This window comes from Apostichopus japonicus, chromosome 19 (genome assembly GCF_037975245.1).
Source record: "Apostichopus japonicus isolate 1M-3 chromosome 19, ASM3797524v1, whole genome shotgun sequence".
NCBI classification, from domain to species: Eukaryota; Metazoa; Echinodermata; class Holothuroidea; order Aspidochirotida; family Stichopodidae; genus Apostichopus; species Apostichopus japonicus.
The window spans coordinates 13382335-13395859 of record NC_092579.1 but is presented as its reverse complement, the minus strand read 5'-3'; positions in this window follow the sequence as shown (position 1 = coordinate 13395859).

The window sequence follows — 13525 nt, the reverse complement described above, 5'->3', positions numbered from 1 at the left end:
TATATTATTAAAATAAAAACAATCTGTTTTTTTTAAATATATTTTTGATATGTATACTGAATTCAAGTAGGTCTGGACTAAAAATAAGTCATATACTTGTTATTGTCATCTACTTGCTATGGAGACGATGGTACGGGTTGTGAGTATTATACCCTCAATAATATATTATTCCCATCAGGAAACCCTTACGAAATTTGACGAGAGAGGGAGAGGCGGAGGAAAGAGGGGGAGGGTGGAGAGAGAGGGGAGAGAAGGGGTCAGAGAGGGGGAGGGAGAGGTGGAGAGTGGGGTAAGGGAAAGATAGCGGGGAGGGAGAAAGAGAGGGGAGAGTGGAGAAGGGGAGGGAGTAAACAGATGGAGAGGTGGAGAGGTGGGGGGAGGATGGGGAGGAGGGGGGGGAAAGATAGAGAGTGAGAGAGAAAAACTCTTCCGAAACTGCATACTCACTAATTGTGAGACCATTTCTAGTTTCTTCGATTTCATTCTCGGTTATACAATGCCGGCTGATACAAACAATGCTCTTTAACGTATGGCTTACTTTCTAGCTCAGAAGTAGTTAAAGAGGAACCGGTCACAAACGACGAATATATATATATATATATATATATATATATATATATATATATACATATATATATATATATACACGTCGTTTGTGACCGGTTCCTCTGTCTGGATATGTTTCAGTCTGTATACAAAGCACACGATGACACAAACTACCAATAATACGATAGCAGAGCATGAATTCAATGTCAACTTTCTTTAAAAACTTTGCAAGAAACAAACTTAAAAGTTCTTTCAAGCATATAAAGTTACGTACCTAAAAATATGTAAGAATTGTTCTCAAGAAACTTTGTATTGAAGACTACATATTCCAGATGTTTATTCCATAATATGTTATTAGTATCAAACATGGGTAATTATTTATTTAACTTTCGTATTTGTCTACCTTATCTTTACTGCTTTGCTGTTAATATGCTTTTAAGAAATACTGTTTTTTGGAAGTCGTTTCTTGAAATATCAGTCGGCCTGTTAAGCTAATTAAGGGACTGAATCTTAGAAGCCCCAAATTAAATCTGTCAACTTATTTCAGGGAATTAGGAAGACAAGATGATTTTTGATCAGTTAACCTTGAAAATATCGAATTTGAAACTGATATGTTTTTTATCTGCGATGTTATTATTATAATTTTTATAAATATCCTTAGTTTTATTGTATATATATTTTTTCTATTTCTTCCCTGACAATGATAAAATTCTTAACATTTGTTCTACTGTAACCGAAGACAATCGACCAAAAGTTTGACTATAGGCCTATTGTTTGTTCAGAAAAAAAAAGCAACCAAAAAATCTTTATAATTTAACGTAGAAAATTCCAGAATGTCTACATTTAATTTTGCAATGATCTATCGTTTTCAAGACTCGCCAAACCCAATCTGCGCCCATTTAATTGCAGGTGAGATGTCAAATGATTCGTGCCATTCGGTCTGAATTTTGGCAAACAATAGATATAATGGAGTGCAGGGGGGTGACAAATTGCTTCTTGAAATGTGCTTCGATAATTATTCTCTTAAAGGTATACACTGTCACTAATTAAAAATTCAAGCCAGGAAGATACATTTTTCATTTTTTCACTTTTCAAAACCTTCGAAGATACAACTGAACATCATTTAATTTAAAAAAAAAAAAATTCATGGATAACAAGACAAAACTTGGGTAGAAAGATTCTTTAAAAAAAAAATTACCCGTTTGGGATATATCTTGGTTCATCAGTATACTTGTCATATTTAAATAACTGCATTCCGTGTCTTGTTGCAGCATTGCTTTAGACCATTGGGTGGCTGCCAATGACTTGTGTTGGCTGTTTCCGCATTTGTCATGACTTTATGCCCGTAAATGAAGACCGGGCACAGGAGAGAGAGGGGGGGGGGTGGGAGGCGTGTCCATGTGCAGACTATACCATGCCACATTCTGTTCTCTATTTGTACCACCATCATGTGTGAAAAAAAGTTCACAAGTTACAGGACACGATTATTATGCCACCTCCTTAAGTTGTGGGTTCCTCTCCAACTCAAAATTCCTTGCTACGAGCCTGGTTAACCGTAATATGCACGTCATTGTGAAGGGATAATAACGAAATGAATCCACTTGAAAAGTACTAGGAAATTATTCGTATTGGGATGAAAAGGTTCTCGTTCTCGGCACTCGAACTACAATATATATACATTTTTATATATACATATATAAAACAATCCTGACACACTAGGTACTTTGAACTTGGATCCCAGAAAATTTGCTTGGACTTTGGTGTGTTCGGTTATAGGAGGACCCTTAAGTACTAGGAAGTATACTTGCCGCTAGGCTATCGCACTGGCAAATATTACTTCAGTTTATGTCAGAAGAATAAATTTATGTAACAGCACAGAAAAATACACACAAATTCACATTGAAATGTTCAGCCAACTATACCCGTGAACTATCATTTGTTCAGATTTGTAATAAAATCTTATTTTGGGCTAATTTATAGTCTTGATACGACACTGTCCATCAAAGACGAAAAGTTGAAGTAAACGGTTATATTTCTATGGCTATTCCGGTTTAAGAATCAGGCTTCTTGAAAATATGTTACATGTATAGAATGCCATATGTTTTTCATGCCAAATTGATAGTGATGACGTCGGCTACACTCAGTATCGGCCGATATGTTGACATGACGTCATCGGTTTATGAATATTCATGACTCAACACAAGTTCGTTCTTTTAATTTCATTGAAACGACTTGAGCAAACTTGGATAACATTCAACATCATTTGTCCTATATATAACATTGTAATGCACTGTAATTATGCTATTTGATGTCATGAGAATTATTTTATGTATTATATTGAGTTTTGTGACCTGACATATCATCTTAGACTAAGTGTTCCAGCCACTTTAATGGATGACCCCTGACATCTGCAAAAGGTTTTTTTTAAGTGTTATAAACATACAGCCTGGATTATCCGTACAACATCCGCCACCCTTTAGCATCTCTCGAATATCAAGTAAGTTTATGTTTGTGGCTGTGTACTACCTAAACATTGGTACTTCGAAAATAGTTATTTCGAATCCCCCCCTTTTTTTATTTGATACTTATTTTGAAGTACGGTAAATGCTCAAGTTGAAAAGTATAGCTTGTTAATAGCTTAAGGCAGTTTGTTAAATGTGTACTATGTTTAATAAAGAATATGGTAATTTTCTTTTAGCCTTCTAATATCTTGAAAGAGATCTTTAAAATTATGGATATAGATGGACATTGAACATACAGAGACTAAAAACCTGTGAGTGGTTAATTGCCCTTAAACAAAATCAACTGAACAAACCAATGAGGTACCGCAATCGAGTTTTAAAGCACTTTGCATTCAAATCCCATAAATAATACAAATCATTAGCATAACTAAAGTTAAGTTTCATTTTCAAGAAGTGAATAAAAAAATTAACTGTTAGGCACAAAAATTGCAACAAAAGTTTCGAATTGCTTTCTGCATGTCTTTATATATACATATGAAAAGTGTCTGGGCTAGAAAACTTCATGCACTGAAATTAATAATTAAAGGATGACGTCAGGCAGATTTATTGTTTCAATATGTTACAGTCCAAGATAGAGATATAATATAGTGCTAATTAAAGGTTCTATAACAATTCGTCTTTCAAGATATGCACCATTAAAATATGCTAAATCTATGTGGAATGCTCCTTTAAAGCTATACATTGATGATGACATCAACTCCTCATTACATATATGTAAGAATGCAGTTTACCTTGTTGCGTAATTTTATAGGGATAATCGCCCAAAGAGACACCTCAAAGTTTGATGTGCTTTGTAGTGACATATGGCATTCTATAGAAGTTGATTACATATAAATCCCAAGTGAACAGTATATGAAATCACAAAACTGATAAGAAAAGGAACGCCAATGTTGCATGGGAAATTGAGACTAGTCTATGCATTGTGTGTGGAAATTGAGACTAGTCTATACATTGTGTGTGGAAATTTAGACTTTAGTCTATACATTGGATGTGGAAATTGAGACTATAGTCTATGCATGTATGTGGAAAGTGAGACTAGTCTATACATCGTATATGGAAATTGAGACTAGTCTATGCATTGTGTGTGGAAATTGAGACTAGTTTATGCATTGTGTGTGGAAATTGAGACTAGTCTATGCATTGTGTGTGCATATTGGCACAAGGCTACACATTGTACATAGGAAATGAGACTAGTCTATACATTGTATGGAAATTTAGACAAGTCAATACATTGTATGTGGAAATTGAGACTAGTCTATGCATCGTATGTGGAAAATGAAACTAATCTATACAAAGTTCAAATTCGTTTTTTTTGGTTGCGTTTTTTGTAACCAGCAGGTTATTTTTTTTTTCAAATAATTTCTTCAAAAAAATAAGAAATTTGAGATGAACCAAACGATACAAAAGGTTGATTACATACTATTGAATGAAGATTAGATCTTATAACGGAGACGGAAACAACTGCCATTACGGTGATCTCGTGAATCAAGTATATGTATTCACGCGGTTACCACTTTAAATTGTGTCGATAAACAGTAATGGGACTTGGAGGCGGCATAGTTTACGTTTCCTAAGTATCCGTTGTTTGCCCTCTCAAACCCTTTATTATACTACATCGACTGATGCACGACATGAGCAATCATAAAACAAGTTGATCTTAATTGGAAAGTTACACCATTCCAGTGGATATGCTGGTATTTTATTAAAATAGGCAGTATGTATACATATGGCCCTGCTTCTAATCACACTTTCCGTTAGTAGTTCTTCACGTTGCGCGTGTAAATTCTAGGGAAATATACGTATACATAAATCCGAACTAGTTTGTAAAGTCAGCCGTTTCATTAGTTTTCTAAAAATTCCCCGTCTATCCTGGGTTGATTTAATTTCTTTTAAAATGGGTTACAATGGCGGGGGGGGGGGGGAGGGGGCACAACTCTTTAGGAATTTACAACATACTTTGAGCTTATAAATAAAAATGGTTGTGTACCAATGCTTCTCATGATATCCATATCTTTGAGAAATCGTTTTTTCTTCAAATATTGTGATATAGTATTACATGTTGAGTTAGACGGACTTTCAGGGAGGGGTGAGGTTGGGGGGGGGGGAGTGGCGGAGGTAATGAGCAATTGTCCTGCCTTATTTCGAGTAAACATTCGGTGACTTATTTATTATTGAGATTTGCATTAAATTCCATATATTATATGCCGTTTCTGAGATAGCAAGATTTGAAGGTGACACGTTTTTGTAACAGAAGTGAATTCGAAGCAAACAAGAACATGTGAAGTCATAGAAGCACACTGTATCAATTTATGTAATATTTGCTTAAAACTATTACAAGTTTTCTACTTCAAAGTTGGGATGGTGAGTTCACTCCCTTCACTGCATACTTTAATGTTAACCTCACGCCCCTTTATGTCAAGTCGGTACGTTATCCAATCCACGGTCCAGTAAATTAAAATAAAAAGCATTCTTATTAATGCATACAATTATGACATCACACCTGTTTGCTTCAAGTTCACTTTTGATACAAAATATGAGACGATTTAGTAATCAATATTTCGGGAACGCCTTTGTAGGGATTGGATGCAAAGTTCACCAGGTTGCTTAGAATGAGTTCCTCTTCAGAAGTCAATAACTCTCTGCATAGACTGTCCTTTTAGTATAGGCTTTTTTCTTAATGTTCAATACGAACCGTTGAAATACAACAGAAGAAAATAGTCATAAAAGAAAATTGACTAACTCGAAAAGATAGTTCACATTGCCTATACGTGGCATAATCATATTCAGTTTGATAACTTTTCGATAATCCCCTCTTTTGTTCCAACTTGAGAAAAGGTTCTTTGCTACTGAACATTTTGTACTTCTCAGCTCCTTCTCTATTAGCATCCAAGTGTTTATGACCGCTGCCGTGAATTTCTTTCATCTTTTTTCGTTTCTACTTTTAGTTTGTCTTTTACGGTCAAAATCAGTATATCACATATTCTACCTCTTGAAAAATATGCAGAAATTGGTTTACTTAGAAGTTAGAACTTTACCCTTTTCGTTGATACAATTTTACAGCATTCCTGTTTATTTCCAGACATTCACCTTGGGTTGTGTCTAAGATAAGTTAGAAGGTTACTAATGGTACGAACAGTGAAATCACTCCGGGCCCCCTCACTTTGTAAAAACAAGAATTCTCCAGTGAAAGAAGTTGAAGCTTTTGAAAGCTCTTCTGCATCATTTCTGCATGAACTCACCTGTCTACATGATATCTTTTTTGAGACTTAAAGGACGGTCCGTGTAAGCAATTGTGCATGTTTCTAATCATCCTAGTCAATGTTGCTTTTCATTCATGTACGGATTTCGATTAACAACTTTTAAAGATGACATGTTTTGTGCCAAGCTGCAAAATTCTAATGTGCATTGTTTCTATTTCCAAATAAGGATGCATCTCCGAATATGAATACACTTCAAGAATTAATTTATTGTTATTATTTCACATCCTCTTCGTTCAAGTTCGAATCCAATTCAAGGTCAAAACTATAAAATATATGCATAACAAAGCATTATAATGTCAGTGTTCAACTGTGACGCCATACCTGTTTGTTCCAAGTTGATTTAGGGTACAAACTGTGATTATTTCAATTATATAATATCTCGATAACGCTTTACGTAGGAACTGGACACAAAATTCACCAAGATGCTTAGAACACATTGTTCTTTCGCCAATCAAATGTAAATTTCCTCCTCATGGACTCTAAACATCTAAACGTTAGATGCGTATAGCATGGCTTCTACCTTTAACCAGAAACAGGAAGCTCTTTCCTATCATATATAGAACATGTGTTTTCATTAACAAGGAGGAGCAGCTCTTGTTTATACAAAAGGACCCATCGGAGGGGAGGGGGGTTGCGGTGGTGGTTCTTAGGGCAAGAAGAGCTTCCCGTCTGCCCTCCGCCTCCCACGACCCCGACCATCGGCTCCACCGCCCCCGTTGATTATACTTAGCAAGAAGCGTTAAGCGTAAGGTGCGCAATCAAACTACTTTAAACTAGAACGGCGCGCATATGCGTGATATTAGCAAGGGGAAAACATTGAACATGGGTCATGCACCTTCACACAGTTAGCCGTGATTATTGCAGCAAGCCCTTAATTATATACTTGCTTGTCAAGCTATAGACATTACTTAACACTATGCTTAATAAATAACGCAATTGTATCTTTATCATTTGAGCACCTTCGGCTGTCTAGCAGGCTCGATCGGTTAAAAGCATCCATAATTCCTGTCCGAGGTATATATAATTCTATTACACCCTTAGGTCATTATCTAGCACTGGACGGATCTTATTCGCGTGAGGCTCCATTAAAGCTTCCATGCATAACATAAATAATTGTGACCATAAATCACTACATTCATATATTCTCTATCTCTTCATCTAAGTAACGACCATATTGATTTAAAGACATATCGATAACAAAACACGTTTCTTAAGTGCAGTTTAAAATATTGTAAATTATCTTAACCTTTTGTATAGTCTGGCGGCAGGAACCGTTCAACCTACACAAAAAGAAAAGTACATGTCAGAAGCCTAAGGCTGTATGTACAACCTTATACGTGTGGGACGGTGTGGGACGGTGTGGGACGGTGTGGGACGGTGTGGGACGGTGTGGGACGGTGTGGGACGGTGTGGGACGGTGTGGGACGGTGTGGGACGGTGTGGGACGGTGTGGGACGGTGTGGGACGGTGTGGGACGGTGTGGGACGGTGTGGGACGGTGTCAAGTTCATTATGAACATCAGAGTATCTTGGTTATCTCTCATAACCATAGGAGTTAGAAGGGGAAAGTTAGGGACTTTGAATCGACAAATATGTGTTGTTATTAATATCCACATATGCACCCGGTTTACTCCACCAGAAAACTCATATAAATGTATTTATTTTATATGCCTATACATGCATCTTCGTATAGATGGATACTTTGTCAGATTGGAAAGGTAAGTATATGAATATAAGTAAAATTAGAATATGTAAATATGGACATGGAGCATTATGCGGATAGCGTATAACTGAAAGTAAATGTATAAAAATGAAAGAAATTAGATAATTACAATCATTACAGAAATAAGTTGTAATTGTAAGCAATTTAATATATATAGAAGAAAAAAGATGATCTAGTTAACTATATAAAATATCAAAACAGAAAGTAAAAGAATAAAGGGGGCATCAATATAGAACTAAACAACTGAAGATAAAACAAGAAGGTTTTTCATGCAAGCTCTTAGTAGAAACGGCTATAGAAAACTTTCAACGTATTTTAATGAGGTATTTCGAGTTCACTAACAACAAAAGTTCTATCTATTTCTAAGAGAATTTTTTCATCTTAAGGTAGGAGTATACAAAATCGTGTCACGCGGCTAGCTAAGTCAGGGAAAAGGCGCGGAGGTCGAAGGTTGGAGTGGGGTGAAGTGGAGGGGGCGGGGTGGCAGTGGGCGCGTACAATATCGTTTCTACAGCAATCTTCTATAATTTTGGAACGCTTTAGAAATCACATGAGTTTAACGGCTTAATTGGGACATTTAATCGTGTATGAAATCGTGTGCTAATACTCTTTCAGAACATTCGTTCTATTATTCCGTCCCCGCTGGCCATTTTGTTCTAATTGAGTTTTGGAGTTGGGTAGTCCAAACCTATCGTTGACTGTTTATTCTCAAAACCAGTTTTTCAGCCAGTTTTCGTCGCGTGATACATGTATATCTATAGGCTTATAACTTCATCTTCCAGCTCTCCAGGAAGGAGTGGGAAGAGGAGTTGAGATGAGAGGAGGGGAGAGGAGGGGAGAGGAGGGGAGAGGAGGGAAGAAGAGAGAAGAGTGGGAGGGGCCTTGGGTGGGTAGGCAGGGTATAGGGAGGGAACGGTGTCCGTCCTTGCCCTTCCGTATCACTTCTGGCTATATACAGTACACTGTATATGACGCATTATTGACAAATAAGGAGTATTGTTTTAAAAAATATATTGGAATTTTCGGTCCTCCTTGGGACCTTCGTCAGCAATACTTGGCAGTGGAATGAAAGTACAAAACGTTGCACAATGAAACTAGTATGACGCTAGATGTCAGTTGCATTGATGGAAATAAAACCAAGACCAACATGACTATGCAGGAAGCAGATTGATGAGCAAAGAATAGGAAGATATATATATATATATCGATGTGTGTGTGTACATGTCTAGGCCTCACAACTGATGTCATGGGACAAAATTCCTGCACCAGTTGTCGCACAAGAGAGGACAACAGTTTTCGGTTGTCCAGTCAGAGCTTTATAGGGTTAGAATAAAGGGAAATGTCATCGGTTGTAGCTAATATAATAGAAAACAAGATTGTATATATGTTTAGGCTGTATCTAATTTACATATAAACGACAATAATGTTACGTTTTTTTGGTGTAGTCCCGGTCAAAGGCTATATTTTCTTGCCATGAAGTCAAGTCGTAAAGATTGAAGTCAAATGTACAGAGAAATACCTGGTGGTGTAATACCTACAGTCTCCCTCTGCATGCAGTTGTGATCTTACAGACTTGGGCGATAACTTTAATCGTTTGCTTTTTATATCTTAGCTCGGTGACCAAAGAGATTGAGATTGTAGCCATGTCATAAATCCTAAAGACAGGCTAATTCCGAAGAAGATTGTTGGTTTGTTTCTCACTTCAGGTGCTGATTTATGATGTAAGATATACACAGACGTATACTGTTAAATAAAATGAGCAAGTTTCAATCACCGACTAACAAAAAAGGCGGTTTAATGGCATCTTGGGTTGATAAGTCGTGTAATTCACTGACAAATCGATGGATGCGTGAGATGTAATACGCATGCGCGTACAGGAGGCCGATCGTCTGCACGACATACTTTGCGCTATGCACATACTGATAAACGCTATGTCCAAGTTCAGTGATGTTGGTCGCATACAGGACCATCGCGAGAGGTATTTGGTCAAGGGAGGGAGTGGGAAGGGATTACAATAGGGGTGTTGGAGGTTTGTCGGGATTTTTGCAAACTTGTTCTTTTCTTGAATATTTAATACATATTAAGTGGATGCAATATGCAATATATATTAATATATAAATAATATATACGTTGTCTGATGATCGCTCAACGCGTGAAACTCTGAGTAACAACTACTAGTGTGTCCACTAGTCTCAACCTATATCTTGCAAAGGCAAATTGTGAAGTCTTAAGAAAACCACTCTTGAAACCATTTTCACGGTTATCTGCAGGTGTATATAGTTGTGGTAGTAGGGTATTTGAGATGGGGAACGGCCGCAGTGGGAAAGAAATGAAAACAATCAAGTTTGAGGTTATCTAACATGTACCCTGCAGTATACGTATTCCATGAATGAAATTAACGTGCAAGTTTGGATTGAAATGGATTACCTAATATGACTATTTATTACCTTTCATACAGCCTATCATGAAGACTCAATGGCGCAACCACCTATTAGCACAGGGGGGGGGGGGTGGCTAACCCCCTTATTTTATCCCCGGTATTATCCCCAGAATTATGCGTGGTTGCTACCCAGCTTGAAGACAGAAATCGTTTGAATTCAAAGCATTATCTAACATGATATTCTGCAAAGGGCATATCACTTCACAAGGGAGCCCTCCTTAACAAGGTTGATGTCCCTGAACTGAGGTTTCTCTTACGCGCGCTCACGGCACATTTTGCTTCTAAGTTTGTTCTTGTTGCTAAGCATTTTTGGAGTGCAGTTCACACGCATGGAATGGTAAGCAAGGATCGAATTAAAGATGCTCAAATCTCGTTGAATTTCGTTTATTATCTTGGTTTCTGTTTTGTCTGTACTCTCGTATCATTCTGTCCTTGTATATCTCGTGCCATCATTCCGTGACTCTGGAAGCGGTTGAATAATCGCTTATAATCAAAGGTCACAATGATTCCTTTTTATCTGAAGAGTTTAAAGCTTTACATTGCTGTCGCTATAACTGCATAAATGCTTCTGCATAATAATTATAATAATAATAATGAAGAAGAAGGCAATAAAACGAAAAAGGGATGAATGACATGTTATAGAAACATTTCACAAAATATCTATAAATAAACACATTCGAGGTTGCCTCTTCGTGTTTACTCTCCTATACTCAATTATACATCAATCAAAAGCCACGAAAGAGATCTTTTTACAATATATGGATCTCACTCCTCCATACATTGTATACATACATTATTTAATACACGCAAGCATTACACTTCATATACACAAGGATTGTCTTGCTTGCATCACGGTCATTCGTGCACTTAATTTATAAATGATGGGCCCTATAATAAGGTGAACACGACCTTCATCCAAGACTCCGGTTTATACTTTCCAATGATGTGGCAGTACTATGATATTACTCGTAAGATATAATGCTCACATACCCCCCCCCCCAAAAAAAATCGAATTATTAATTTTTAATTCGTGTTTTTTTTGTGCGAACACAAACCCAAATTTTGATAACCCATCCAAAATGAGGTGTAATAACATATATGCCATAACGCCTTGACCAAATTTTCTTCAAATTTGTACTCTCTACTAACATTTTTGTTGTTGCAATACAGAATTGATGATGAGAGGGGTTAGGAGGCAGGCGGGGAGGGGTGGGGGTGGGGGAGAACATCCCTTTGGTCCGGGGTTAATTAGGATGCCTACAGGGAAGTATGGTATAAAGAAGAATTCTCACTTTCATAATATACTGAAGGAAAAAATGAAGACCTCAAAATATAATTATCACCGAGGCCCCCGATCTGACTCGTCTTGATGCCCCGCGAGTGACGCTTGGAGTGAGGCTTGGAGGGCCAAGATTTGACCTTCCAGACCTTAGCTATGATGGATCCATACATGTTACGCCACCCCGTTACCCCGTTACTGTATATAGCATGGTCTGTAAGTTCATGGAGTACATTAATTTTGATGTAATATCGTAATTGCCGGGTCCCCTTTTTTCACCTCGAGTCTCGCTTTTTAACGTCTTGACTAAGATCATGTGTAGTATCTGTTCTTTCCAGTTAAACAGTTTACCGATCGCTCACCAATCTTTACAGCATGATTGAGTGCATTATATATCAATTCCCTTTGAAGAGACTCGTGAAACTGACTAGACGGGTAGATCGTCATGATCACACGGTTATAGTCTCGATGTATAAGCCATTGGGGACTTGTCTTGAGGCGTGGATCAAGTATAGTTTGGTGTTCTTACACTATCAAGCCTCTATTTAGTTGGGTGACTTTCCAACCAATGCACATGGCTTGATCAGTTGGTACTGTGAATAAGAGACAACCGTTAATCAGTATAAACTGAAACGATGTGTTATAACACCCAAGGGCGGCGGAACCGGGGGCGCCCAGGGGGCACGTGCCCCACTTTTCCTCAGGTTAAAAATGTGCCCTTTTCTACATAAAAATTTCTAAATAAAAAAAGAGTTTACAAAGCGAAACCCACGTCGAATGAAATATTTCGGGAAGTTTTAAATGTTTACTACCACAGGCGTAGGAGCCCAATTTGATTTGGGGGGGGGGGGGCTGTAACGACTTGCCCGAAAAATATTACCAGAATTTTTCGCGCGCTACGCGCGCGTTCAACATGTTAATCTGCATATCATATAGGCATGTGTTGGTTATTACATCGCATGCCAATAACATACAATCATTTGCCTTGTTATAACCCTTCCAAATTGGTTAGAATTATTGGCAAAGTCGTTACAATAATAATGTCAGTTTAATTAACCATTGAAAAACACATAGAAAATTATTTTTCTTTCAGTATTTTCACATATTTCATTTGCTTTCATGCATGTATCGATTGCGTGTGCAGGGACTTTGGACTTTATAATGATTTCACCTCATTTTGTCTTTTTCCTTGTTTCCCAATTTGCACATTAGATATTGCAGTGCTAGTATGCATTGTTTCCTTGAAGGGGGGGGGGGGGTGGCGTTGGTGGAGTGATGTGTATACGCAAATAAGATAATACAATAAGAGTTATAAAGGGTACTAAATATCAGGCTGCATCAGTCCAATCGAATTTCTGCAAAGTGCCCTTCGACGTTGGTGCCCCCCCCCCCCCAGATTAAAAGTGCTTCCGCCGCCCTTGATAACACCGTAATACATGTTAAAACTGTCAGCAAAGTTATAATACTAATAGACGAAATCATTACTCAATTTCTGTTTCAACTAACGACTGGTTAGGAGACTAAAACCACTGTCCCTTATGTTCGATTAGTAAGTATACCTTGCTAAGATGGTTTGCAAATTGATTTAAGCGTTTTGCCGTAAAGTCTCATTCACTTTCTGTTCATAAATTGAGGAAGAAATTATTGGCGAAACCTTTAGAGTATAGTCTGGTTAGTCCAGTCAATGATTATGTATATATACATAATCTGTGCTTATATATAGGATTGTGTGCTTAGTATTTACTGTTTGTAAATC